This window comes from Pectinophora gossypiella, chromosome 19, assembly GCF_024362695.1.
Source record: "Pectinophora gossypiella chromosome 19, ilPecGoss1.1, whole genome shotgun sequence".
NCBI classification, from domain to species: domain Eukaryota; kingdom Metazoa; phylum Arthropoda; class Insecta; order Lepidoptera; family Gelechiidae; genus Pectinophora; species Pectinophora gossypiella.
The window spans coordinates 12579398-12605048 of record NC_065422.1 but is presented as its reverse complement, the minus strand read 5'-3'; the positions used below and the strand labels follow the sequence as shown (position 1 = coordinate 12605048).

At 39.0% G+C, this 25651-nt stretch overlaps 2 protein-coding genes and 1 non-coding gene across 3 annotated transcripts in view; all 3 read left to right on the top strand.

Annotated features, from left to right (window-relative positions):
- LOC126375628 (protein split ends) overlaps positions 1-25651 on the top strand; it is a 173229-nt gene that overhangs the window by 41959 nt on the left and 105619 nt on the right. The gene's annotated exons all lie outside the window — the stretch shown is intronic.
- Positions 1-25651, top strand: part of LOC126375676 (putative oxidoreductase GLYR1 homolog) — a 342593-nt gene that overhangs the window by 300466 nt on the left and 16476 nt on the right. The gene's annotated exons all lie outside the window — the stretch shown is intronic.
- Positions 1264-1335, top strand: Trnav-uac (transfer RNA valine (anticodon UAC)). The gene has a single exon. It is a non-coding gene; the product is annotated as a tRNA-Val (tRNA).

Here is a 25651-nt window from a genome sequence, read left to right as displayed (position 1 = left end):
TGAATATTTTCACCCCTCTCGAGGAGCACCCCCGCTGACGTCACTGACCCGAAGCTACTCTACTACTCCAAACATTCGGTAATGAAAGAAGCAAATATAAACCTAGTAGTCATCATCTACTCCCTAGCATTATCCCGTTTTTCACAGGGTCCGCTTGCCTAACCTGAAGATTTGACAGGTCCGGTTTTTCAAATTCAAATTCAAATTCAAAAATATCTTTATTCAGTAGGTAACATAGTTACACTTTGAATCGTCAATTTTACATAACGAACGTCTCATCCGCCTAAAACTACTGCAGCTTCTCACAACCTGTATAGCCGGGGAAAAGAAGCTGCAAGAAAAACCTCGGCACAGGGCCCTAGACGTTCTTTAAAAAAATAAAAATAAATATAAAACATAAAATATTGGTATACAATTGAGTAATTTAGCTGCCTAATATCGGTTCTCAGACAGTTAATCCCATGCATTCATATCTTCTAAATAATCACTAACTTTATAATAACCTTTTTTGTAAAGTTTTTGTTTAACTACTGTCTTAAAACAGTTGAAAGGCAAATTCTGAATGTCAATGGGAATCTTATTGTAAAAACGTATACATTGCCCCTTAAAAGATTTAGTAATCTTATGTAATCGACTGACTTGTAAAGCAAGTTTATTTTTATTCCTGGTATTAACAATGTGCCGATCGCTATTTTTCGCAAATAATCCTATATGTTTTTTTACATATATTAAGTTTTCAAAGATATATTGTGATGCCAAAGTTAAAATATTAATTTCTTTAAATTTATTTCTAAGTGACATCTTGGGTCCCAATTTGTAAATCGCCCGAATGGCTCGCTTTTGCAGAACAAAAATGCTGTTCATATCTGCAGCATGACCCCACAGCAAGATGCCGTACGACATTAGACTGTGGAAGTAGGCAAAATAAACTAATCGCGCGGTTTCTACATCGCGGTTTTTACAGAAGCGACTGCCTGTCTGACCTTCCAACTCACGAAGGGAAAACCAGCCCAACACACGTTGAGTCACATACGTTCGAAAGTGCATTTCTCGGGAAACAAATTCGACAATCATTGGTTTAGGCTTGTGCTGGATTCGAACCTCAAAGTAAGAGGCAAGCGTTCTATCAACTGAGTTACCACGGCTTCTATTGCCGTTCTATGCGTAGTATTATTCCTTATTCTATTGTTTCGGTGAAAACGCGTACGCTCACATAAAACTCACAATAAAAAAACACCTACTAGAATAATCTTCTTTATAACGGCCTCCATGGCCCAGTGGTTGGGCGTTGGGCTTACGATCCGGAGGCCCCGGGTTCGAATCCCGGTGGGAACATGTCCCAAAAATCACTTTGTGATCCCTAGCTTGGTTAGGACATTACAGGCTGATCACCTGATTGTCCGAAAATACGATGATCCGTGCTTCGAAAAGCACGTTAAGCCGCTGGTCGCGGTCTCTATTTACTGATGTAAGTATGTAGTCGTTACATGAGCCATGTCAGGGCCTTTGGCGGCTCAATAATAACCCTGAAACCAGGGTTGATGAGGTTGGTATTCCACCTCACAACCCACACGATAAGATCTTCTTTTTTGTTTTGTTGACGTGACTCGTTGAAGATTCGCCGCAAACAGCATTAACTACTTGTCCGGAACTGATATAATCTCTATACCATATTTTTCTAACCAAAACATAAGAATCTATTAATATTCTCGCCTCAAGCTTCATTCCATCAGAGGATTAAAAAATAAATGGGGTGTGTGTATACAGAAATATACCGGGCAGGCCTCCATAAAGTTCAAAGTTCATATCCTGGGCCGACGATATGTTATCCCTGTGAATAATATATTAGAGGGACCAATTGCGGCGTGAACGTGTTATGGTGTTATATCCTAGGGTAACATTATTGAAATATTTTGGTCAACTCATGCAATATTGGTCTAACACAAAGCGCGGTTAGGTTAGGATACTTAGTTTATCTTACGATGGATGTAACTCTGACTACCCCATTGGGATATATAGTCGTGAGCTTATATTATGCTTGTTATGTTCTTATACTAAATACTATAGTTATTTAAATCTGGAACTAAAAAAATATGAATTAACCGGAGGTGGTAATTCGTAATTAATCCCTAATAAATGCGACCAGGGTTGATGAGGTTGGTTCTATACTTTTGCGACGGAATATACCACATTTTGTCAACTCAGAATCGTAGTCTAAATCATACCTTAAAGTTTTCGTTGCGACGTCAAAACATAACAAAAACAAAGTACCGAATCAAACATTACTATTGTCATAACATATGCCTTCCCACAACAGATATGGCGTGTAGATACGGCTTTACGTGTCAGCTATCACTTGCTAGCGTAAACGACAATGTGACACGTTCCATTAAAAGCAACAGGTAATTCTGAACGACAAAAAACGCGACGATTTCTATTTACTACGTGTAGCGTATCGGTTGCCAATGCTTCCCTCAATCAGCGTTTATCGCTATCGACCCACTAGCGTCGATTCTTTCAAATATTTTTCCTCTCAGACGACGCCCTTAGCTTGTTCAGTTTAAACGTGATTACCTATTTTCTCATTACTCGGGTAATACATAATTGTTGAAAGAAAGAAAGAAGAAAGAAAATATTTATTTCCATATTGGACGCCACATTTACAAACTTAAAATACAGAAATTAAAAAAAAAAGCACGGGCCGCGGCGCTGGTATTATGGGAGACCTAACGAACGTGATATTATAAGTGTTGCTTGATATTTGAATCACATTGTGCATAGAATTATATTGCAAGGTACCTGCTTCTCTTTATTTTGATCAGAATAATAATGGGTGGAAGATGTAAGCTTGGGTGTAATAAAAATGTTTTTTTCATTTGTACCGAAAAACAAAGATGATACTTTTGTTATCCATGAAATTAAATCTTTGGCGGCGGAAGTGTCCTCCCACCCCTTTTATCGCGCCATCGGAGGGTCTCTCGCCTGGAAGTAATCTAGCGTGGCCCACATGGAAGTCTTTAAATAGGCTCCGGACACAGGTTGGCCGCTGCAAGAATAATCTCTGCAGGTGGGGATACCTGGTTGATGGTTGCGATGAGTGCGAGTGTGGAGTATCACCACAAACTATGGCTCACCTTTTGTGCTGTCCTAAGTGTCCTAACACCTGCACTATTAAAGACCTTTACGAAGCCACTGACAATTCCGTAAGCGTGGCCAATTATTGGTCAGCAAAAATGTAGTTTCGATCGCCATCGACTCGCAAAGAAGAAGAAGAAGGTTAAACGAAGGAAAAGCTGTACAGCGCCATCTATATTGATTTTGAGGAATTTAGAAAGACCCTCATAGAATCAAAGTAACACTAATAAAAGAACAACTAATCAAATAACACTGACGTTTCTTATTTAATTTATGTAAGTACTTCTGTCGTCGAGTTTCGGACAGGCGTTTATTAGGAATTACTGCGCGCGAGTGAAGTGGCGTTCCCGTGAATATTCCCGTTGTAAAAACACTTGGGTAATTTCCTAGGTCAAAAATCATCGTCACCTTCTCCCCAGCATTATCCCGTTTTTCACAGGGTCCGCTTACCTAACCTTTCCGGCCAAGTAGTTAATGCCATCTGCGGCAAATCTACAATAAGTCACGTCAAAAAAAAAGCTTATCTAACCTGAAAACTTGCTTTACAAGTCAGTCGATTACATAAGATTACTAAATTTTTTAAGGGGCAATGTATACGTTTTTACAATAAGATTCCCATTGACATTCAGAATTTGCCTTTCAACTGTTTTAAGACAGTAGTTAAACAAAAACTTTACAAAAAAGGTTATTATAAAGTTAGTGATTATTTGGAAGATATGAATGCATGGGATTAACTGTCTGAGAACTGATATTAGGCAGCTAAATTACTCAATTGTATACCAATATTTTATGTTTTTTTTTCAAAGAACGTCTAGGGCCCTGTGCCGAAGTTTTTCTTGCAGCTTCTTTTCCCCGGCTATACAGGTAGTGAGAAGCTGCAGTAGTTTTAGGCGGATGAGACGTTCGATATGTAAAATTGACGATTCAAAGGGTAACTATTGAATAAAGATATTTTTGAATTTGAAGATTTGACAGGTCCGGTTTTTTACAGAAGCTCAAGAAAACCAGCCCAATACAGGTTGGGTTAGGTTAGATAAATTATGAAATTCTGATTGCTAAATAAAGACAGATCAAAGGTAACAAAAAAAAAAATTTTTTTTCTATTTAATTTATTCGTAAATTTTAAGAAAGAAAAATGTAATAATAAGTGCGACATTTTGTCACGTTTTTCTATGACGTTACATGTTGCTTTTTCATACAAATTCCATAGTAATTACGTGTTTTGACGTTTAGTAAAAAGCAACTGATTTGACTAGTTGGAAACTACCTTTTTAGTGATTTTTTTTTTGTTTTGGTTTTCCCCGAAGGGTAAGGCAAAGGGAACTATGCCCATACAGCCATGTCTGACGTATTTTTTTTCTTGATGATTAATGAAATGATGAAAGGTGATGATGATGAAACCTAAGCCCCTACCGTCGGAGTAGACTCCTACTCCGAACCCCAAACGAATTAACTCAAAAGTCCGCATAAACTTTTGAGTTATGAAGCGGCTTCCCGGCACGAAGCGAAAATAGGCAGATACACTTTGTTCATTGAATACTCCAATATAATAACACTCGCGAATGTCTTCCGACTAACTTAATGCGATCATTAACCACAAAACACCACTTCGTATTAATTATTTAGATTACTCAATGAAGAAAGCAACTGTCCCGTTCCCGTTTCCCGCCGAAAAGCCCTTTTTAGTGAGGATACTTACTGTTTGCTTTTCGTTTTCAAATTGTTCTTTCTTGTACTCTTGTCTTATCTGCCTTAAGGTTAGGTAATAGAGCTAGTAAGTAAGTAAATTATTTATTTCCTCAACGAATAACATTTCTCTTGTTCATAATTATTTACAACGTGAACATTGAGCAGAGAATCATATTTGATTTATGCGTTCATTCACAACAGCATCACATGTTAAGCTGTTGTGGGTGGGGGCATGGAGTAAATATGTTTTTTATCGGTTTTAGTCAGCATAACAAATGTTAAAAGCCCTTACGTACCTAAATAAAAGACAAAAAAAAAAGTGAACATTAGTTAATAGTATTTGTAGAGGGTGGAGCCTAAACTAGGATACCCTGTCTGTTAGTTCTCAAAACGACCTCCGTGGTACAGTTGTTTCAGCGTAGGGGTCACGATCCGGAGGTCCCGGGTTCGAATCCCGGTGGGGACGTACCACTAAAATCACTTTGTGACCCCTAGTTTGGTTAGGACATTACAGGATCACCTGATTGTCCGAAAGTAAGATGATCCGTAAGTTTTGCGCCTTTTTCCAGCACGGAATGTTCCTAAAGCGGGAATATTCTCGGAAACGGCACATCTGCGCGTGACCCTATGTTGTCTTTAATTTGTACCATTACTGCCGATGCATGATTCATTACATTAGCGAAATAAAGACAATGAACTTAACATAGTGTAGGCGTAAATTTATGTATATATGTATATATATATATATCTATTTATATATAGCCTGTGCCCTGCAGTGAGACGTATACAAGGTGTTAATGACATCGTGACGAATACTGATGGGGATGGTTCAGACCATCATTCTGAGTATATCAAGTGGAATTTCCCGTCGCAAAATTTTCTTTTTTTTGTGGTTTTATTTTATATTGAATCCTATACTTTTGTGATAGAAAATTCCACTTGATATTCATCATCATCATCAGCCAATTAACGTCCCCACTGCTGGGGCACGAGCCTTCCCTATGGATGGATAGGAAGATCGGGCCTTAACCATCACGCGGGCCCAGTGCGGATTGATGATACCACTTGATATGGCACTTTCGGAGGTACGTATGTGACCTAACCTGTATTGGGCTGGTTTTCCCTTCGCGGGTTGGAAGGTTAGACAGGCAGTCCGCTTCTGTAAAAACCGGACCTGTCAAATCTTTAGGTTAGGTAAGCGGAGCCTGTGAAAATCGGGATAAAATTGGGGAGATGAAATAAAGAACGTCTACTCAAGACAATCGATTTTCTTTACCCAGGTTGTATTACCCACGGCAGGAATCGTCGTGGTGGGTTCTTAACTGAATGACTTGTGGTCAGATGGTCTGCGGTCAAATGGCGTCGAAAATCATAATTTTGAAATCCATTTGGTTTTGAGTTGTGTTACGAAATATGGTTGTGATTTGAAGTTATGTCATTTCCTTTTGTTGGTCAATAGCCGAAGATGTTGTAATTCGATGATGGACAAGGATGGTTTTTGATATTCTATCTATCTACTCAGCCTGTATCCACCGACTGCTGGGTATAGGCCTCCTCTCTTTTTGATATTGCTGTCGTTAAATGAGGCTTCCCTGGCCTAATGGTTTCACATACATATTACTATCATGCAGTCGATACATGAGCTATGTCAGGGGCAGTGGCCTAAAGTGGGAATGTTCCCGTTGTAAAAACCCTTTAATGGTAAGTACTTTGGATGCATTTATTTTTCAAAATGTTTTTTTCTTGTTCTCTGGTATTACTTGCCTAAAGGTTACGTTATAAAGCTCTTTTATAAGTTCATATCATCTGCAAGGGCTGTCTGTCTGTCCAGCGTGGAAACGCGGCTAGTTTTGTGGGCACCTATGCCTTTAATTTATTAATTTTAAATCATTTAATTATTGCTAATCTATGTGTAATTCTAAGTTTTTATTGAACAATAAATAAATGGAATAATGGACACGCTAATTTCAATCCACGTAAAAATTGTGGTCTCTTACCCGAATTGAAATTTCCAGACGAAATCGAGGTTTTGTTTCACCTCTTTAATGTTAAAATGTTTTTTCTTGTTGTCTGGTCTTACTGGCCTAAAGTAATTAGACTAAGTTCTGATGTGAATTTCTTCAGAAAATCAATACTGGGTGTTAGTGATGTCACTTACACCCTGTACGGTCACGAGTACTAATATGTACACACTTTGAAACCATGACATATTAACTTTTTTGCCAAATTAAACCATAAGTCTAATTAAATATTAAATGTGATAGTGTAACAGGGTTCTAAAGTGGGTACATGATATTGCTCATGACTGTGCATAGGTAGCCATACTACGTATGGGTGTTAGTGACACCGTAACGAATACTGAGGGGGATGATTCAGACCATGATTCTGAGTTAATATCAAGTTGAATTTCCTGTCGGAAACTTCTTGAAAATTTTAGTGTTTTTTTTAGTTATATTCAGTTCCAATTCCGACGTTATGTAGATGTATGTTTTCCAAATCTCTGAGCTGTTTAAATAAACTCATACCTACGAAAGATTCTTACTTTATGGAAGCTTAATTTATGTAAAAAAGCATATTATAAGATTAATGATTACCTAAATTTAATGATAAAAACGTCTGGTATTAAATGTATTCCTCTAGTTATTAAATAACTTGTAATATACCCTAAATAATTTAAAAGATGTGTTGCTGTTGCAGTTTCTTGTCATTTCTTCTGCTCAGCCATATCACCTCGCGAAATGACGTAAATACAAAAATGTTACATTGACCTTCAACAAGTTTATCCATGATAATTACGTTGAATAAATGATTCTGATTCTGATTTAAATTCGTCAACGAAACGATTCATCCGTGGTATATCCTCAATATAAACTTACTAACATTAAGTATAATAACAAAAAAAGCAATTATCGAGCGGTCGTACAATACTCCATTGCATAACCTGCAGATTACATCAAGCGTTTTATGCAATTTGATTTGAAGATAACGATGCTATTTAGATGTATACTGATTGATATGGAGGCAATCCAGCACTCATTGACGAAACCCTCTGATTTAAATCCGGAAACCATTCTTGATGTGGTGAAAGTAGATGATCGAAATCGGCATAGAGATCTACTCTATGAATGTGGAGAAACTGGAAGAGGCAGGAGAAATAGTGCAAATCGAAGCAAAGTGATTTTGACAATGTCTCCATGGGGAATCGAACCCGGACCTCCAGATCGTGAGCCCAACGCTGTAACCACGAAGGCTGCATATTCCTTTTATGCTTATACCTTTTATAAAACTATTACGTCACAGTCATACAAGCCATTCAAGTGTTCAAGTCACATTATTCACATATTTTTGGAACACGATGGTCATCTTCTGGGGTCCAAATAATACCAGAGTCGTGGTTCACGCCCCGACTTCTGGTGAATGAGGCTCTTTAATTTCAGGACGTATGGTGATCATTTCGACGAACATCCTCCTTGCCTTTTTAGGGTTCCGTGGCCTAATGGCAAAAAACGGAACCCCTATAGATTCGTCATGTCCGTCCGTCCGTCTGTCCGTCCGTCCGTATGTCACAGCCACTTTTCTCCGAAACTATAATAGCTATACTGTTGAAACTTGATAAATATGTGTGTTCTGTGCACCGCATTAAGATTTTTACGCAATGATAGAAAAAAAAACAATAAATTTTGGGGGTCCCCATACATAGAACTGAAACTCAAAAAAATTTTTTTCATCAAACCCATACGTGTGGGGTATCTATCATTTTTTTCTAAACTGAATAGTTTGCCCCTGTAACTTCTAAAATAAGAGGAGGATAAAACTAAAAAAAAAATATATGATGTAGATTAGCATGCAAACTACCAACGAAAATTGGTTTGAACAGATCTAGTAAGTAGTTTTTTTTTAATACATCATAAATCGTAAACCGTAATTTACTTTTCATTCAATCAAATAAAAAAAAAAGAAAGAAAAAAAAGAATCAACTCAAATATAGGAACGAAAAAAAAACTTTTATATTATGTTACTTGCTGTTACGGAACCCTTCATGGGCGAGTCCGACTCGCACTTGGCCGCTTTTTGTTATTGTTTTTTGAAACTTTTAAATTACGTTATTGTCTTGTTTTTGTGTGTTGTATATTTTTAGTTAAAAAAAAGATTCTCAGCTATATCTCATGCAACAAGCAAGAATGCACCCACAACGAAGAGTATACAATACATTGTTGTGCAACACTGCATTTCGTATCTGTTGCATCCTACACGCTCAAATACCTACTGCTCGCTCTGTTAGAAACTGCAATCTTTTTGCCTTGCGACACTATCACCAGATTGTTACTAGGTGTAATGCTGAAAACGTGTTACTATAGTATAAATAACGTTAAATTAAAAATTTTAAAACCCCCGATCAAAAAAAAGTACTCAATTATTATGACAAAAGGTTAAATATGCTAAACCCTATAAAAAGCAAAAAATACTTATCCCACATATGCTTGCAAGCAAACTAAGCGTGTATCATTCCTATTACACTTAACAAACGACCTGATGACCTTGAAGACCTGAACCGATTTCCACCAAACATAGCTAAGAACACTGTCGACTGATATACCTTTCAAACAAAAAAAGCCGCATTAAAATCGGATCATCCGTTTGGGAGCTACGATGCCACAGACAGACACATACACATTTACACAGACACGTCAAACTTGTAACACCCCGTCGTTTTTGCGTCGGGGGTTAAAAACGATCTACGATCGAACGATGATAGTGTCCATAATTCGCACATGACAGTAACTCGTATGATGCGGTCACACGTTTGTAGTAGCTGCACCTCAATAACTGGCTCGGTCAGCTCACATGTTAGCTCGCACTGTGTAACCTAGGCTTTAGAGTATACATAGTTCTTTATTCTACTATTCTGTATCAAACGTGGTTACAAGTTGTCGTTTAATGAATTCTTCCTTCTGTACGTATGGATAAAGCTGTATGCGTTTCATCGTTAATTAAGCGATCATATCGCGGTCCCCTATCGCGTATCCATGCCGCAGTGATTTCCATACGCTAACAAGGAAACTGCGACTCTTGCGACTCTTGACAACTTCCTCGTTCCACTAGGTTTGTTACGTCACTATATACCTAGTGTTTTGCGCAGATCTGCAATTATTCGGTGATATACCGTGTCGTATGATTGCCTAGTTTTATATAAACAGTGGTCCGTTTGTGTTGGACAAAGCTTTATATTTATATTTTCCGGATAAGTAAGATGATTCCGTGCTCCGAAGGGCAGGTTACGCCGTGAAAAATTCACCTCGACCAACCCGTAGTGGAGCAGCGTGGTGGACTATGCCCCATACCCTACCCATAGATTGAAGAAAGGCCTGTGCCCAGCAGTGAGACGTATACAGGGTGTTAGTGACACCGTAACGAATACTCAGGGGGATTATTCAGACTATGATTCTGAGTTAAGAAACTTCCACTTGACGGAAAATTCCACTTGATATCAACTCAGAATCATAGTCTGAATCATCGCTCAAAGTTTTCTTTACGATGTCACTAACATCCTGTATAGGCTGTTTATGTTATGTAACAATGTACAGTAAGAAAATATAATTATGTGCACAGGTTCAGTAAAACACAAGTCAAACGAGCAGTAAGTAGTTCTTGTTTGAGCATCACAATAGCTGGTAGTAAAAGCGACGCACACGGTCATTCACAGTGAAATGAGATTCTAACGCAAACTCATTGATAACAAACTATTCCTTGTCAATCAAAATGCTGGTTCATTATGAGCTTTCTTGTGAAAATGAACTAATTTTTAGTGAGTTATTTTACCTGACTTCTCTGTAAAACTGAAAGTGGAGTACTTACACGGAAAGCGTTGATTCTATAATAGTAATTCCGTTGTGGTTATGAGGGTCCAGGCTATGTTCCTCAAAAAATATATAGATAGCTCTGTACTTGTGTGGCTTCGTTTAACATTATAATTTCATGGATAACAACATACGCATCTTTTATCTTTGTTTTTTTGAGTATAAATGATGACCCTTGTATTACACGCAGCCAGAACACATCTGCCATTTATTATTATACTTCTTCTTTGCGAGTCGATGGCGATCGAAGCTAAATTTTTGCTGACCAATAATTGGCCACGCTTACGGCGTTGTCAGTGGCTTCGTACAGGTCTTCAATAGTGCAGGTGTTAGGGCACTTAGGACAGCACAAAAGGTGAGCCATAGTTTGTGGTGATACTCCACACTCGCAATCATCGCAACCATCAACCAGGTATCCCCACCTGCAGAGATTATCCTTGCAGCGGCCAACCTGTGTCCGGAGCCTATTTAAAGACTTCCATGTGGGCCACGCTAGATTACTTCCAGGCGGAAGACCCTCCGATGGCGCGATAAAAGGGGTGGGAGAACACTTCCGCCGCCAAAGATTTAAGCGGGCTTGGCTAGGTTCGGAATCCAATGGAGCCACCTCTTTAAGGAAGCTGTGACGACTTTTAAGCCTTTGAGGCACCGAAATGTCACCATGCATCGGATGGCGGCTGTCCTTTATTATTATAATAATTATAATTATTATACTGATCAAAATAAAGAGAGTTAGCAACATAATTCTATACACCACAATAATTCTATATACATATTCTATCTGATGTAACTATCAAGCAACAATTATTTTTATATATGCCCCTGCCATTATATTTTTGAATAATTTATGTACCCGAGCAATGAGAAAATAGATAATTATCACGTAAAATCTGTACAACGTCATTTATAATGTTTTTGGAAAACGTAAGTCCCTCATTTCCTAAGCCTTGACTTAATATTGCATTGACGTCGACGAACCGTCAATGACGGACTCTTGTCTATGACTTAACACGTTGAACGCCATAACGCCACATAGGTGTATGTGTCCGACGATGTACTTTCCCCTGAGGCTATACTAAAAATGTGATAATTGTCCAAAAAACGTAGACTTTTTTTGCATATATTGTCTGGAAATAACAAAAAAAATAACAGACCGCTTAAGAAAAAGCGATTTACTCATTATTTTCCCAGATTTTCTATCATTTGACATCTGTCCCGCAACTCACTCGGCTATGATTTTTAGTCTGGCGTTCAACGTGTTAACATAATCTCACGACTATGTCCCATTTGGGGTAATTAGACGTAGTACATCTATCTAAAGATGAACTAAGTACCCACACCTCACCGAGCTTTCTGTTAGACCAACGTGGGTGAGCCTTATCGCCGTTTATAATGGTCGAAACAATTGTGTTAGTGAAAACTGCACTTAAGATAACTCATTGGTGCATTATCATAAATAACAACAAAAAACGAGTACAATTTCAGTGGTTATTTAAGAGGCTGCCTACTACGAGTTGTGTCTTAATAAATTGTCATTCTACTTAATTTTCTGGCGTGACTTTCTCCACTAACCTGTAGTAGAGCAGCGTGGTGGATATCCTCCTGCGGCTCAAATTTCCAGACACAATAGTGACAAATGGGGTTTAGATTTTAAAAGGACATTAGTCCAGTGAAAACCTATTAATCGCCTTTCTAACCGACTTCGAACAAGGAGGAGGTTTTCAATTCGTCGGGATATTTGTGTTGTGAAAAAAAAAACACATTCTTATGTGATTTTCTTCAACGAACCCCGATTTCATTCAATTAATATCAATCCGGGTAAAAGAGACTAAACATTTTTATCTGGATTTGTCTATTGCTTGGTTTTGTTACCATCAAAATAAAAAAAAAAAACAAATTAAATTCATACATGGAAATTTATCACGGGGTAGACAGAAGAAATACTTGTAGCCATTTCGATCCGAAGTCGTACATTTCGATACGATGTCTTACATTTTGATACTAAGTCTGATCTCAGACGACGCCCTGAGCCGAGGTTCGCGCCCAAGTGGGCACCCTCAGGCCTGTTGTCTTAAATTTTGTACCGGGTGAGAGCCCTCAGCACTCCTCATTTGTCCGGCCAAGTAGTTAATGCCATCTGCGGCAAATCTACAATAAGTCACATCAAAAATTAAAAAAGATACTAAATCTATATTTTGACATTAAGTCCTACATTTTGCTACGAGGTCCTATGAGGATTTCATATCAAAAGTGTCTTCTGATTATTTGTGTTTCTGCCCATTCCATTAAGGATAAGAAGCGTGAGTTTCTGGTAGCGAGGTGTGAACTAGTGGACCACCAGAGCGTATCTTGACTTCCGCATCAGTCTATGCTAATCACAATATTTGCATGTCGAGTTTTATTTTACCGTTTTCTTTGAATAATAAAACCATCTTTTTGTGAATTTCCATTTCGTTGGTTTTCTTGGAAAAGGGCTGGGTACAGTTATTATTGATAAACTTACTATTTGAATTTATAATTGTATGGTGTCAGAATTGTCACTGAATTCGACTTAAACAGCTTTCATTCTGTTCCACAAACATCATAATTTCAATGACTCATGTTTCCTCATACCTATGGCTTAACATAACATAACATAAATAGCCTATATACGTCCCACTGCTAGGCACAGGCCTCCTCTCAATCAACCGGAGAGGGTATGGAGCATACTCCACCACGCTGCTCCACTGCGGGTTGGTGGAGGTGTTTTTACGGCTAATAGCCGGGACCGGGACCCAGCAGTGGGACGTATATAGGCAGTTTATGATTATTATTATGAGCCGGGACCAACGGCTTAACGTGCCCTCCGAAGCACGGAATCAACTTACTTTTACCTATGGCTTACTACGTGATAATACGTATATAGATCAACTTAGATAATTAAGTGGAACACACCTATTGAATGCTAAGAATGCTTTTTTTTTGTTATGTTGGTATTATATGTTTATTTCACCAGCCCGTGCTCCAATGAATAATCTTCTTTCATCCTAAGGTTGCCTGGCAGAAATTGCTGTTTAGCAATAAGGCCGCCTATTGTGCTTATGTTTTATTCGTATGTTTATGTCCTTTATATATGTTCTTGTGCAATAAAGTATTATTGATTGATTGATTGATTGACTGAATGCTAACAAAGTCAAAGTATTTATTGCACAATGAGGAAACTTCCAGGTTACGTTCACCTTCTTCTATCGTGTGGGTTGTGAAGTGGATTACCAACCCCATCAACCCTGGTGTCACGGTTACTATTGAGCCGCCAAAGGCCCCTGACACGGCTCATGTAACGACTACTAACTAAGTAACCGGGACCAACGGCTTAACGTGCCTTCAGAAGCACGGATCATCTTGCATAACATACATACATAAACAGCCTATATACGTCCCACTGCTGGGCACAGGCCTCCCCTCAATCAACCGGAGGGGGTATGGAGCATACTCCACCACGCTGCTCCACTGCGGGTTGGTGGAGGTGTTTTTACGGCTAATAGCCAGGACGGAATCATCTTACTTTTTCGGACAATCAGGTGATTCAAGCCTGAAAAGTCCTTACCAAACAAAGGACAGTCTCACAAAGCGATTTCGACAATGTCCCCAAAGGGAATCGAACCCGGACCTCCAGATCGTGAGCCTAACGCTCTAACCACTAGACCACGGAGGCTGTTCATCTTACTTTCTGACAATCAGGTGATCAGCCTGTAATGTCCTAACCAAACTAGGGATCACAAAGTGATTTTTGTGATATGTCGCCACGGATTTGAACCCAAAAACAGTATAGATGGTGTTTTAAGTTTACGCGGTTACTATCATAATTAAAGCACATAATAACGGATTCTTATCGCGTTTAAATGGGGATATGAGACTCCCGATATTTCGACACTGTTGCAAGTGCCATGATCACGGTATGACTGATGAGATCCAGTTGTAGGTGTTGTAAAAAGCTTGAAACGGCCTAATGTGGTGAAAAAACGTGAGAACACAGTGAGTGCGGTTTGTCGTAGTGAGTTTGGTGCGAGTTCAGATGGTTCCGAACATTCCGATATCAAAAACATAAACAAGCGGCAAAGAAAGATGGTAGACAGATATGTCTGCCCGTAGAAAATTATAGATCTACCTACTCCACTCCAATCTCATCAGTCATCCCGTGATCATGGCACTTGCAACAGTGTCGAAATATCGGGAGTCTCATATCCCCATTTAAACGCGGTAAGAACCCGTTATTATGTGCTTTAATTAGTATAGATGGTGTTGTGCAGCTTTAGCGTGAAAATTACCCATTTCCTTATTACTCGGGCACATAATTATTTCAAAATACAATGTAATCGAAGAAACATATATAAAAATAATTATTGCTTGATGTTTGGTTCATTTGGCTTGATGTTTGGCCCGCTACAAGGTGGACCGACGATCTGGTGAAGGTCGCGGGAAGCCGCTGGATGCGGGCAGCGCTGGACCGATCGTCGTGGAGATCCTTGGGGGAGGCCTATGCCCAGCAGTGGGCGTCGTACGGCTGATGATGATGATTTGGTTCATATTATGTATAGAATTATGTTGCTACCTATATTTATATTAAATCAGAATCATGGTCTGAATTGTCCCCCTTAATATTCGTTACGATATCAACACCTTGTATGAGTCATATGCGAAGTAACTAAATTAAATTATTATGAAGGTGAAAATTAACAGGATGATGGAATGTTCTGAATGAAACGCGTTGTTCGTCTCATACATGGTAATGTACGTTAACAGGTACCTACTATTTATCGTCGTATTATAGTGAACACCACGTAAGCGCCATTTTGTAAAATGACATTCGGTTGTGAGTTTTAGTAACAAAACTTCGCAATATACATGTTTCTTTTTGGTTAAATTTGCCCTGAGAAAGGATCAGGCTAAGAAACATAGCCATATGGTCATCATCATCATCACTTATTTAAGAGCCACGCTCTTGTCGGTGTAGCATTCTACATTCTTGTCTATCAAAGGCCAATTCCGTCACTTCCTTATAAGACACGACGTTCGCCTTCTTTTTAATCTGTTCCATGTAAGCTCTTCTTAGTCTTCGCCTTCCTCTCTTTCCTTGTAGCTTCTCTTCTATGATGTTTTTAATAAATTCTTCATGTAATTTCCTGAAGGCCTGAACCATTTCTTATCTTCTAGTCTTTTTCTTCAACGCCGAAGTCATTTCTTCTATTTCTTTACATCGTCTACAGTGTACTGTTTTCGAAGGCCGAAGAAATGGCTATCTTCTGTTCGCAATAGACAATATTCAAAACAAAATGAGTAAGGTATGCGTGAAGTAAAATTTGTGGTTTCAATGTTTACTCGGATTGAAGTCGAAATAAATTGAGGATTTGTTAATGAAAATCGCATCACTCATAGATGAGATATTGAAAAACAATTAGCGTCAAAATTGCGCGACTAATTGCCAACGAATTATATTCCAAACCTGCTAGGGAGTGGAATTCTCGGCCGTCTTCTGTATTTCCGAATGCATATAACCCGGGTGCTTTCAAGGCCAGAATGAACAGGCACCTTCTGGACGAACTCGCTCCGTCTTTTGCCTCGTCAATGCCTTCGGGCAAGTCTGGGGCCAAGAGCAAATCCATCAAAGGTAAAAAAAAAGATCTATCTTATGCATATTCACGTTAGTAGTTTGTGCCGATTGCGCTCCTCTTGTCACTTTTGTAATTGTTTTTGGTGTTGTGTTTATATATGTGCAATAAAGCGTTTTTGTATTGTATTGTAGATTGTCGTAATAAAAATAAATCAATCAATTACCTTATTGAGAAGTGTTCGATCGTTGTGAGCCCGTTGTGTTCTTGATTACTTCAATTGGTTGCAAGGTCAGGGATAAACTGGTCTGCCACCACTATACAGGGTGTGTCATCGTAACTAATACTGAGACCAAGACTATGATTCTGAGTTGATATCAAGTGGAATTTTCCGTCGCAAAAGTTAGAACTGAAGATAATTTCTAAATCATGAGGGGGATGATTTAGACCATGATTTTGAGTTTGTTGATCAAGTGGGATTTTCCGTCGGAAAAGTATGAAACAGATAATAATTAAAAATGCACAAATAATATCATTAATTTTCCGACAGGAAATTCCACGTGATATCAACTCAGAATCATTCTCTAAATCATCCCCCTCAGTATTTGCTACGGGGTATTTGTCAGTATAGTATAATATATTACCTAGTATTTGAATCAGATGTCCTTCCAGAAGCCTAATTATTTTGTTTCTTGATTTTCAGGTAAGCCAAACTTGTCGAGAGAACCACACGCTATTATTCAGTAAGTTTTAACATAGGTACCTGAACTGCCTTAACACGTTCACTGCGTCACTGAAAATGGGATATCAACCCCTCACGTGCTATGTCATTTTTCGATAACGTCTAAGACACTGTAAATCGTGTTCGAACCGACGACTTTTGGAGCTCGTGACAACAAACATATTAGGACCGACCCTGCCGGCGTGGTCGACGATTTCCCTCATTCAGCGCTACCGGCCAACTACAGTCGAAACAATATTTCCAATATAAACTCAAACTCCTAGCAAAAAGTTCACTACTATATACATAGTATCAAAGTAACATCCTTTTTTACGAGGCTTATTGTAGATTTGCAAAAGCCATTGACTACTTGGCCGGACAAATGGGGAGCTCTGAGGGCTCTTATCCGTCATGTAAGATCATCGCCTCAGCATTATCCCGTTTTTCACAGGGTCCGCTTACCTGACCTGAAGATTTGACAGGTCCGGGTTTTACAGAAGCGACTGCCAGTCTGACCTTCCAACCAGCGTAGGGAAAACCAGCCCAATACAGGTTAGGTTACATACCTCCGATGCATTTTTCGGGAATGTGGGTTTCCTCACGATGTTTTCCTTCACCGCTGAGCACGTGATAATCACTTATGATCTAAATTTGAATTCTAAAACAAATTCGACAATCATTGGTTTAGGCCTGTACTGGATTCGAATCTGCGACCTCAGAGTGAGAAGCAAGCGTCCTACCACAGCTCTCTGTTATTATTAAGTACTATCCGTCAAGTAACATCCGAGTAATAAACAAACATACTTCACAGTTGTAACTCTAATGAGGGCAAGGTTACGATCGAATCTACTGAGTTGCGCGACTCATTAACTATCGGATTATTACCAAGGACTTCCTCTTTGTTATGTAGGGTTTAGTGAAGATCATATTGTTGATAACGTGCGGTCACGAGTACTAATATGTATACACTTTGAAACCATGTCGCATTAACTTTTTGACAAATCAAACTGTAAGTCTTATTAAATGTCAAATATGATAGTGTGATAGGGTTCTAAAGTGGGTACATGATATTGCTCATGACTGTACAGTGGACTATGTAAATGAATAACATATCGTCGTTGCCAATTTAAAATCTATTATGTGCATACATACATAAACTCACGCCTATTTCCCACCGGGGCTTACCCCGCCGGATTCTATAGTCTCTGCTTACAGAGACTATAGAATCCCATTTGCTTCGATCCTGACACATTCATCATTCATTTATTATGTGCAATCGGGTCAATCTTACAGAAATTAAAAAACTTCCGCCTGAAATTTTTTGTATGACTGTGTGTTAAAAATATTAAAAGATAATTGATATTTACGTACATAAGAGTTCGTACTGAATATTTTAGGAGCAAATTACTATTCACTATTCGATCCTGCCAAAATGAATTTTGTGAGGGCGACATATAAGAGCTTTTAAATTAGCATCGACGATATTGGCTCTGATTCCTGCAAACACCTCCTAATTTTAAGTTATACCTGTCATTTTCTTATCTGCTGAAAAGGAAAGGGACAAAATTACAGGCATAAAATTTATGGAACAGACGTACAGAATATTAGGCAAGAATTTTTTTTTAACAGTCATTATTTTATTATTGAATATCTTGTTTCTTTTTTTTTGAGGAGCTCGGTGGCGCAGCGGTAAACGCGTTCGGTCTGCGATTGTTGAAGTTAAGCAACATTCGCAGAGGCCGGTCATAGGATGGGTGACCACAAAAAAAAAGTTTTCATCTCGAGCTCCTCCGTGCTTCGGAAGGCACGTTAAGCCGTTGGTCCCGGCTGCATTAGCAGTCGTTAATAACCACCAATCCGCACTGGGCCCGCGTTATGGTTTAAGGCCCGTTCTTCCTATCCATTCATAGGGAAGGCCCGTGCCCCAGCAGTGGGGACGTTAATGGGCTGGTGATGACCTTCGAAAAGTCTAAAAATTCTTTATTATCAACATTGTGATTTGTGTGAACTTGGCGTGAAGTGAACGCTACTTTTCCTTATTTTTGAACAAAAAAATCAAACGTACAAAATGAAGTAATATAGGCTACTAGGCAAGAGCCGTTAAACCCTTTCAAAAAAAAAATAAGCACGCAACAGCTTAACTGACCTTTAATAAGCTGCGAGCTTGAAAACGAATTGGTATTTGGAAAAGCAAATGCCTTGACGGATATCACAGGCCGTTGAACATTTAGTCCAAGCAAATCAGATTATGGAGGCACTCGACGAATGTTGATTTAGTTCTGTGGATTTTTGATGTTTCCAAACAAAGTGAAATCCCCGGACTTAATTGTGTTAAAGATTAGCAGTTGAAACTGGAATTCATTTTATTTCAATTAACAACAAACGTTTCAGCTTGGATGCAGTTTTTGTGCTAGCAGCACAAATATAACTGCATCGAAACTGCAAACCAACTGCAAAACGATCTTGATGTATCTACGTCATTACCCGAGTAATGAGAAAATAGGTAATTATTACGTTAAATCTCGACAACGCCATCTATATTATTTTTGGGGAAAGTAGGCTGCAGAGTTCCTCATCATCACCAGCCCATTTTCGTCCCTACTGCTGGGGCACGGGCCTTCGCTATGGATGGATAGGGAGATCGGGCCTTAAACCACCACGCGGGCCCAGTGCGGATTGGTGGTTATTAACGACTGCTAATGCAGCCGGGACCAACGGCTTAACGTGCCTTCCGAAGCACGGAGGAGCTCGAGATGAAATTTTTTTGTGGTCACCCATCCTATGACCGGCCTTTGCGAAAGTTGCTTATCTTCAACAATCGCAGACCGAGAGCGTTAACCGCTGCGCCACCGGGCTCCTAGAGAGTTCCTGATTAGACCTAAATTATAAATATTAGTGTGAAGTATGTATATATTACAAAAACTAGGTTATTCGTGTCTGGTGAACTGCGAAATCAGTTCAATTTGACGTCTGATTGAATCATATCACTCTGTCAATTAGCGTAGTACCATAGAATAAGGAATAATACTATTTATAGAACGGCAACTCTCCGCTCCCCACCATAGTTTAGTCACACCCCGGACACTTCATACAAACAACCTCGTTTTACACAGACACCGGACATTATCGTTCCGTACACGCGGGTCTGTGTGTGTGACGTCTGACGCCATACGATTCAAGTCTAAACTATGTCCGAGGGGGCTGAGGTAAACCTAGCTCAGACGCTGGTGGGGAGCGGAGAGTTGCCTTTCTATACGTAGTATTATTCCTTATTCTGTGGTTTAGTCTTCAATAGTATGTGGTCAGACGTCACACACACAGATGCGCGTGTACGATAATGTCAATGTGTGGTGTCTGTGTAAAACGCGTATGTTTGTATGAAGTGTGGTAGAACGTTAGCCAGAGAAACTTATTGAGTGATTTTGGGAAGGTTTTGTACGGTAGGGTCATCTTCTACCATGTGGGTTGTGAGGTCGATGACTAACCTCAGCAACTATGGTGTCAGGGTTATTATTGAGCCGCCAAAGGCCCCTAACATGACTCTAAAGACTACGTATTTGCATCAGTAAACTTAAAAGACTTAACGTGGCTGCCGAAGCACGGATCATCAAATCAAAAAATCAAATCAAATATACTTTATTGCACAAAACTAAAATTTCAACAATCAGAAATAACACATGAATACAGCACAATTTGGGCGGCCTTATTGCTCTCATCATCATCATCTCATCTCATCATCTTATTGGATCATCTTAATATCGGACAATCGGGTTATCGGCATGTAATGTCATAACGAAATTAGATATAACAAAGTGATTTTTGTGAACCAGGGCTCGAACCCGGTACCTTCGGGTCATGAGCCCAACGCTCTACCACTAGACCACGGAGGTCGTCTTAGTTTAGTTCTATCTTAGTGAGATAAGGCGCTTAGAACTTATATATACTTACCGCGACAAGTGAAGTCTACGCGGATAAAGTGCCGGGCGAAAAGCTAGTCTCCGTCAGTTAGTTTTGTTTTCAGTTCAAAAATAGAACATCCATAATCCTTGCCGTCTCATAGCTAACTTCGTGCAGCGTGAGCTACCAATTAATGTCACTCATCCCTGTAGTTCGTTGACCTAAAAGCTATATCGGTCTTTGAGTATCTGTCTTCGTAGATCCGTGCATATGGCGAAGTAGGTACAGTCATGAGCAATATCATGTACCCACTTTAGGACTCTGTCGCACTATCATATTTGACATTTAATGAGACTTACGGTTTAATTTGTCAAAAAAGTTAATGTGACACAATTTCAAAGTGTATACATATTAGTACTCGTGACCGAACTAAGTAGGTACTTACACCGCATTGGGATTTCTGTTAAAACAATATGGTAGGTGGTGAGCCGTATCGCCGTCTATAAAATCATCATTGGCCTTTTATGGGTTCCCGCAGCGTCGCCGATGACTATAGAGCCCTATGGTCGAGCCAACTGTGACTGTAGTGTGACTGTCCTTTGTTTGGTAAGGACTGTTCAGGCTTGAATCAGCTGATTGTCCGAAAAAGTAAGATGATTCCGTGCTTCGGAGGGCACGTTAAATCGTTGGTCCCGGCTATCAGCCGTAAAAACACCTCCACCAACCCGCAGTGGAGCAGCGTGGTGGAGTATGCTCCATACCCCCTCCGGTTGATTGAGGGGAGGCCTGTGCCAAGCAGTGGGACGTATAAAGACTGTTTATGTATGTATGTATGTGCTACGTGTGTAAATGTTGGTTATGAAATTACGATAATTCCCTCCAATAACCTTGCCGGTTTGCCGATGCAGCTGATATGGTCGGAAGCCATGGAAACCAGGCCGCGGATCGTCCCCGATACCAACAAAGAGGAGGATGTGTTACGTTGCGACATACTCCACTCACTAATGGCTGCCTTTGTGCTGGCAACACTGTTGATCGGATTTTGCTAAGCACTTTTCGGCGGTTTGCTTGGGCAATCGCATCGTAATCGTTAAACGGAATCCGACAATTAGTAAAACGTGCCAATTAGCAAAACAAGTCGATGAATGGAGTATCATCATCACCAATTTAAGAGCCACGCTTAGTCGATGTAAAACTACTGTATTTACGAAGGCTTGAAAAACCGAACCTGTCAAATCTTCAGATTATGATAATGACTCAGAATCATGAGCCGAATCATCCAGCACCCTGTATAATGTACACTTTGTATAATATACACTCTGTATATGTCTATATTATGTTTAGTTACCTCGTATTAACTACGTGACCATTGCATGCCTCAAAGACATCATGTCGATCACGGCGGACACTTTATAATTCATCATGCGCACACGCATCTGAATCGCGCTACAAATAATAAACGATAATTACGGTATAGAAGCTGGCGTTATGTTTTATTTATTGACTAGAACAGAATAATTATAATTATATATTGTGCAATTTATGTACCTATCTAGAAATGTTAGCTGTTATTTTAAAAAAAAAATATAATACATAACCAACGGACAGAGGGATTGTGTCCTCTAACATGATGGACTAATGTTATGGGCGATAGTCTGATCCCTTATCACCATGAGGTTTATCGTATAGAATAGAAAAATAGAATAGAAATTGTTTATTATAAAAGGACGCCACACACAAAGACAAGACAATAACACCACTTATTTTTTTTTACAAAACTATTACAAAAAGCATAGGAGGATGTTCATTGCAATGATCATAAGGTGATGGTGGATCGTATCCAGCTTACGACATCGTATCAACAGTGGCTGCAAGTTGTCTTTGATTACTTATGGCTCTGCCCACCCTATTAGGGATTACGGGCGTGAGTTTATGTATGTATGTATGTATTATACATATCTGAAATATCTAAATTGGTAAGCATGAAGTCTTTGATGAGAGTTAAAGAAGCGAAAGTATGTCAGGATGTCACTCTGCGGTCTCTGCCTACCCCAGTGGGAAATACGCGTGATCTTTATGTATGTATACCTGAAATACCTACCTAGCTTCTATGCTGTTCTAGAACATACATACATACAATAACTCACGCCTATTTCCCACCGGGGTAAGCAGAGGCTGTAGAATTCTATTGCTTCGATCCTGACACACTTCTCTTGCTTCCTCCACATTCGTCAATCGCTTCATACACGCACGCCGGTTCAGAGTAGATCGTACTAAACCTTTTCTAAGGATATCTCCAATTTGGTCAATATAAGTCCTTCTAGGTCTTCCTCTGCCAGCCCTACCATCAACTTTCGCTGTTCTAGAACTGAATATAAAACCTAGAGTCGTAAAATCAGACAGAGATTATGTCCTTTCTGACATGATGGATGATTGTTATAGGCGAAAGGCTAAATGTATTCCTATAGTTATTAAATAACTTGTAATTACCCTCATTGTTTTATAAGATGCTGAAGATGATGTTGCTGTTGCAGTTTCTTGTCATTTCTTCTCAGCCGTAACACCTTGCGAAATGACGTAAATTCAAAAATGTTACATTGACCTTCAACAAGTTTATCTATGATTATTACGTTGATTCTGATTTCTGACTGATCCCTTAATTGTATCCATAAGTTTCATTATTATCAATCTTAGGACCGCGTAAACTTAAAACTTTGTATTAAGAGGCAAGTTGTCTTTGGTTACTTGTAAGTTGTAGTAGCTCTACTCACCTCATTAGGGCTTTTGCGTAACCAACACCATTAGGGATTAAAAAGGCCACATCGAAGCAATTCATCGAAGAAAGCAATATTGCTATTTGACATTTGCCCATATAAAAGTAAGTGCGCAATGCAAACAAATGTGAAATAGCAATATTGCTTTTTCAGATGAATTGCTTTGATGTGCCAATTGCGTGACCCTTAGTTCTCGTCATCAATTTAAGAGCCACCAAAGGCCAATTCCTTGACTTCCCTGTAAGACACGACGTTAACCTTTTCTTTAATCTGTTCCATGTAAGCTCTTCTTGGTCTTCCCCTCTCTTTCCTTCTAGCTTTCCTTTTATGATGTTTGTAATAAATTCGTCGTGTCTTATTTGGTGTCCAATCATCTTGCCTCTTCTGTCCTCAATAATTCTCATTATTTGTCTCTTTTCCCTTCTTGACCCTTAAAATATATCCGTCTGAATCGGTTATCCTTTCTCTATTTATTCGCCATTCAAAATGAATACTTTATTAGCTATGTCCCGACATCCCCTGTCCCATGTCTCTGGCTGTCGAACGAAAATAAGTTCTACCCTTTATCAAGCCTTTTTCAGAATTTTGGTTAATAACATCGTAAATGTACTAGTTTTAGGCGGATGAGATGTTCGTTATGTAAAAAAAATACGATTCAAAATATAACTATGTTACCTACTGAATAAAGGTATATTTTTTTTTAAATTGTGAATATAGGTACGTAAAGAAAATTGTGCTTATGCTGTGTTTCGGCAAACATCGTACAGCTGAAAACAAACGAAAGCTTATTTCTATATTCAAAACTTGACATATGAGAACTTTGTTCGAAATTCAAATTCTTATACAGAATAAATCTAATAATAATAATTGATGAACATGAAAATCAATATGGCGTTTTATAACGATGATTTGTTTTGGGACATAAGTATATTAACATTAACAGACATTAACATTAACATTGCCCCTGACAGCACTGAAAATTACTCTGAGGATTATTTGAATTTGTTAGCCATGCATGGAATGTTGCCCTCTCACACTCTTCCAACTAGACGACACTCATGCTTGGACCATTTTATCCTGAAAACTAAAAAGTCTAATAGCACTTTTGTGTTGCATTCATCCATTTCCGATCATGATGCCATTATACTTTGCATTGATATAAAAAAGCCTAAATTCGCTCCAACAATTATTTCTAAAATTGACCATGTTGGCCTGGATGCGACAATGAATTCGCTTGACTTTAGCCCGATCTTACTATCAAATGATGCCAATGCTGCAGCAAATCTGCTAGTTAATCTTCTTTCACATGCCCTTGTCTCCCATACCCAATTGTTACAAGTACCCCGGCGCGCTCGTACCATTAAACCCTGGATGACTATAGGATTACTACGATGTGTTCGCAATCGCGACAACATGCACAAAAAACTTAAATACTCCCCTGATGATAATATTCTCAAAGTTACTTACCGGAGATATAGAAATTTCTGCAATGACATCTTAAAAAAGGTTAAACGTGAACATCAAAGAAAGTTAATTCAAGAAGCTGGTTCTAACAGTAAAAAGATATGGGAAGTTATAAAAACGAACACTAATATGAATAAACCAAAAGACTCTGCCATCAACTTATTAACCACGTCTAGTACCCCGTCTCAATCTGTCAATATAGTAAATGATTACTTTGCTAATATAGGCAAGTCCCTAGCTGAAAATATACAATTATCTAACCGCGGCATAATCAATACAGGTTACAATACTGCTAATTTACCTCATTCCTTTGCGATGATTGATACCGATGAGTCTGAAATTGAGAACTTAATCCTGTCCCTAAAAAATAACTGTGCTATGGGTTGGGACGGCATTCCTGCATCACTCCTCATACAATTTAAAAACATCTTAGTACCCCCCATTACGCATGTTTGCAGGCTAAGTCTGTCTACCGGCGTATTTCCTGAAGCCTTTAAAAAAGCTGTTATAAAACCCATTTTTAAG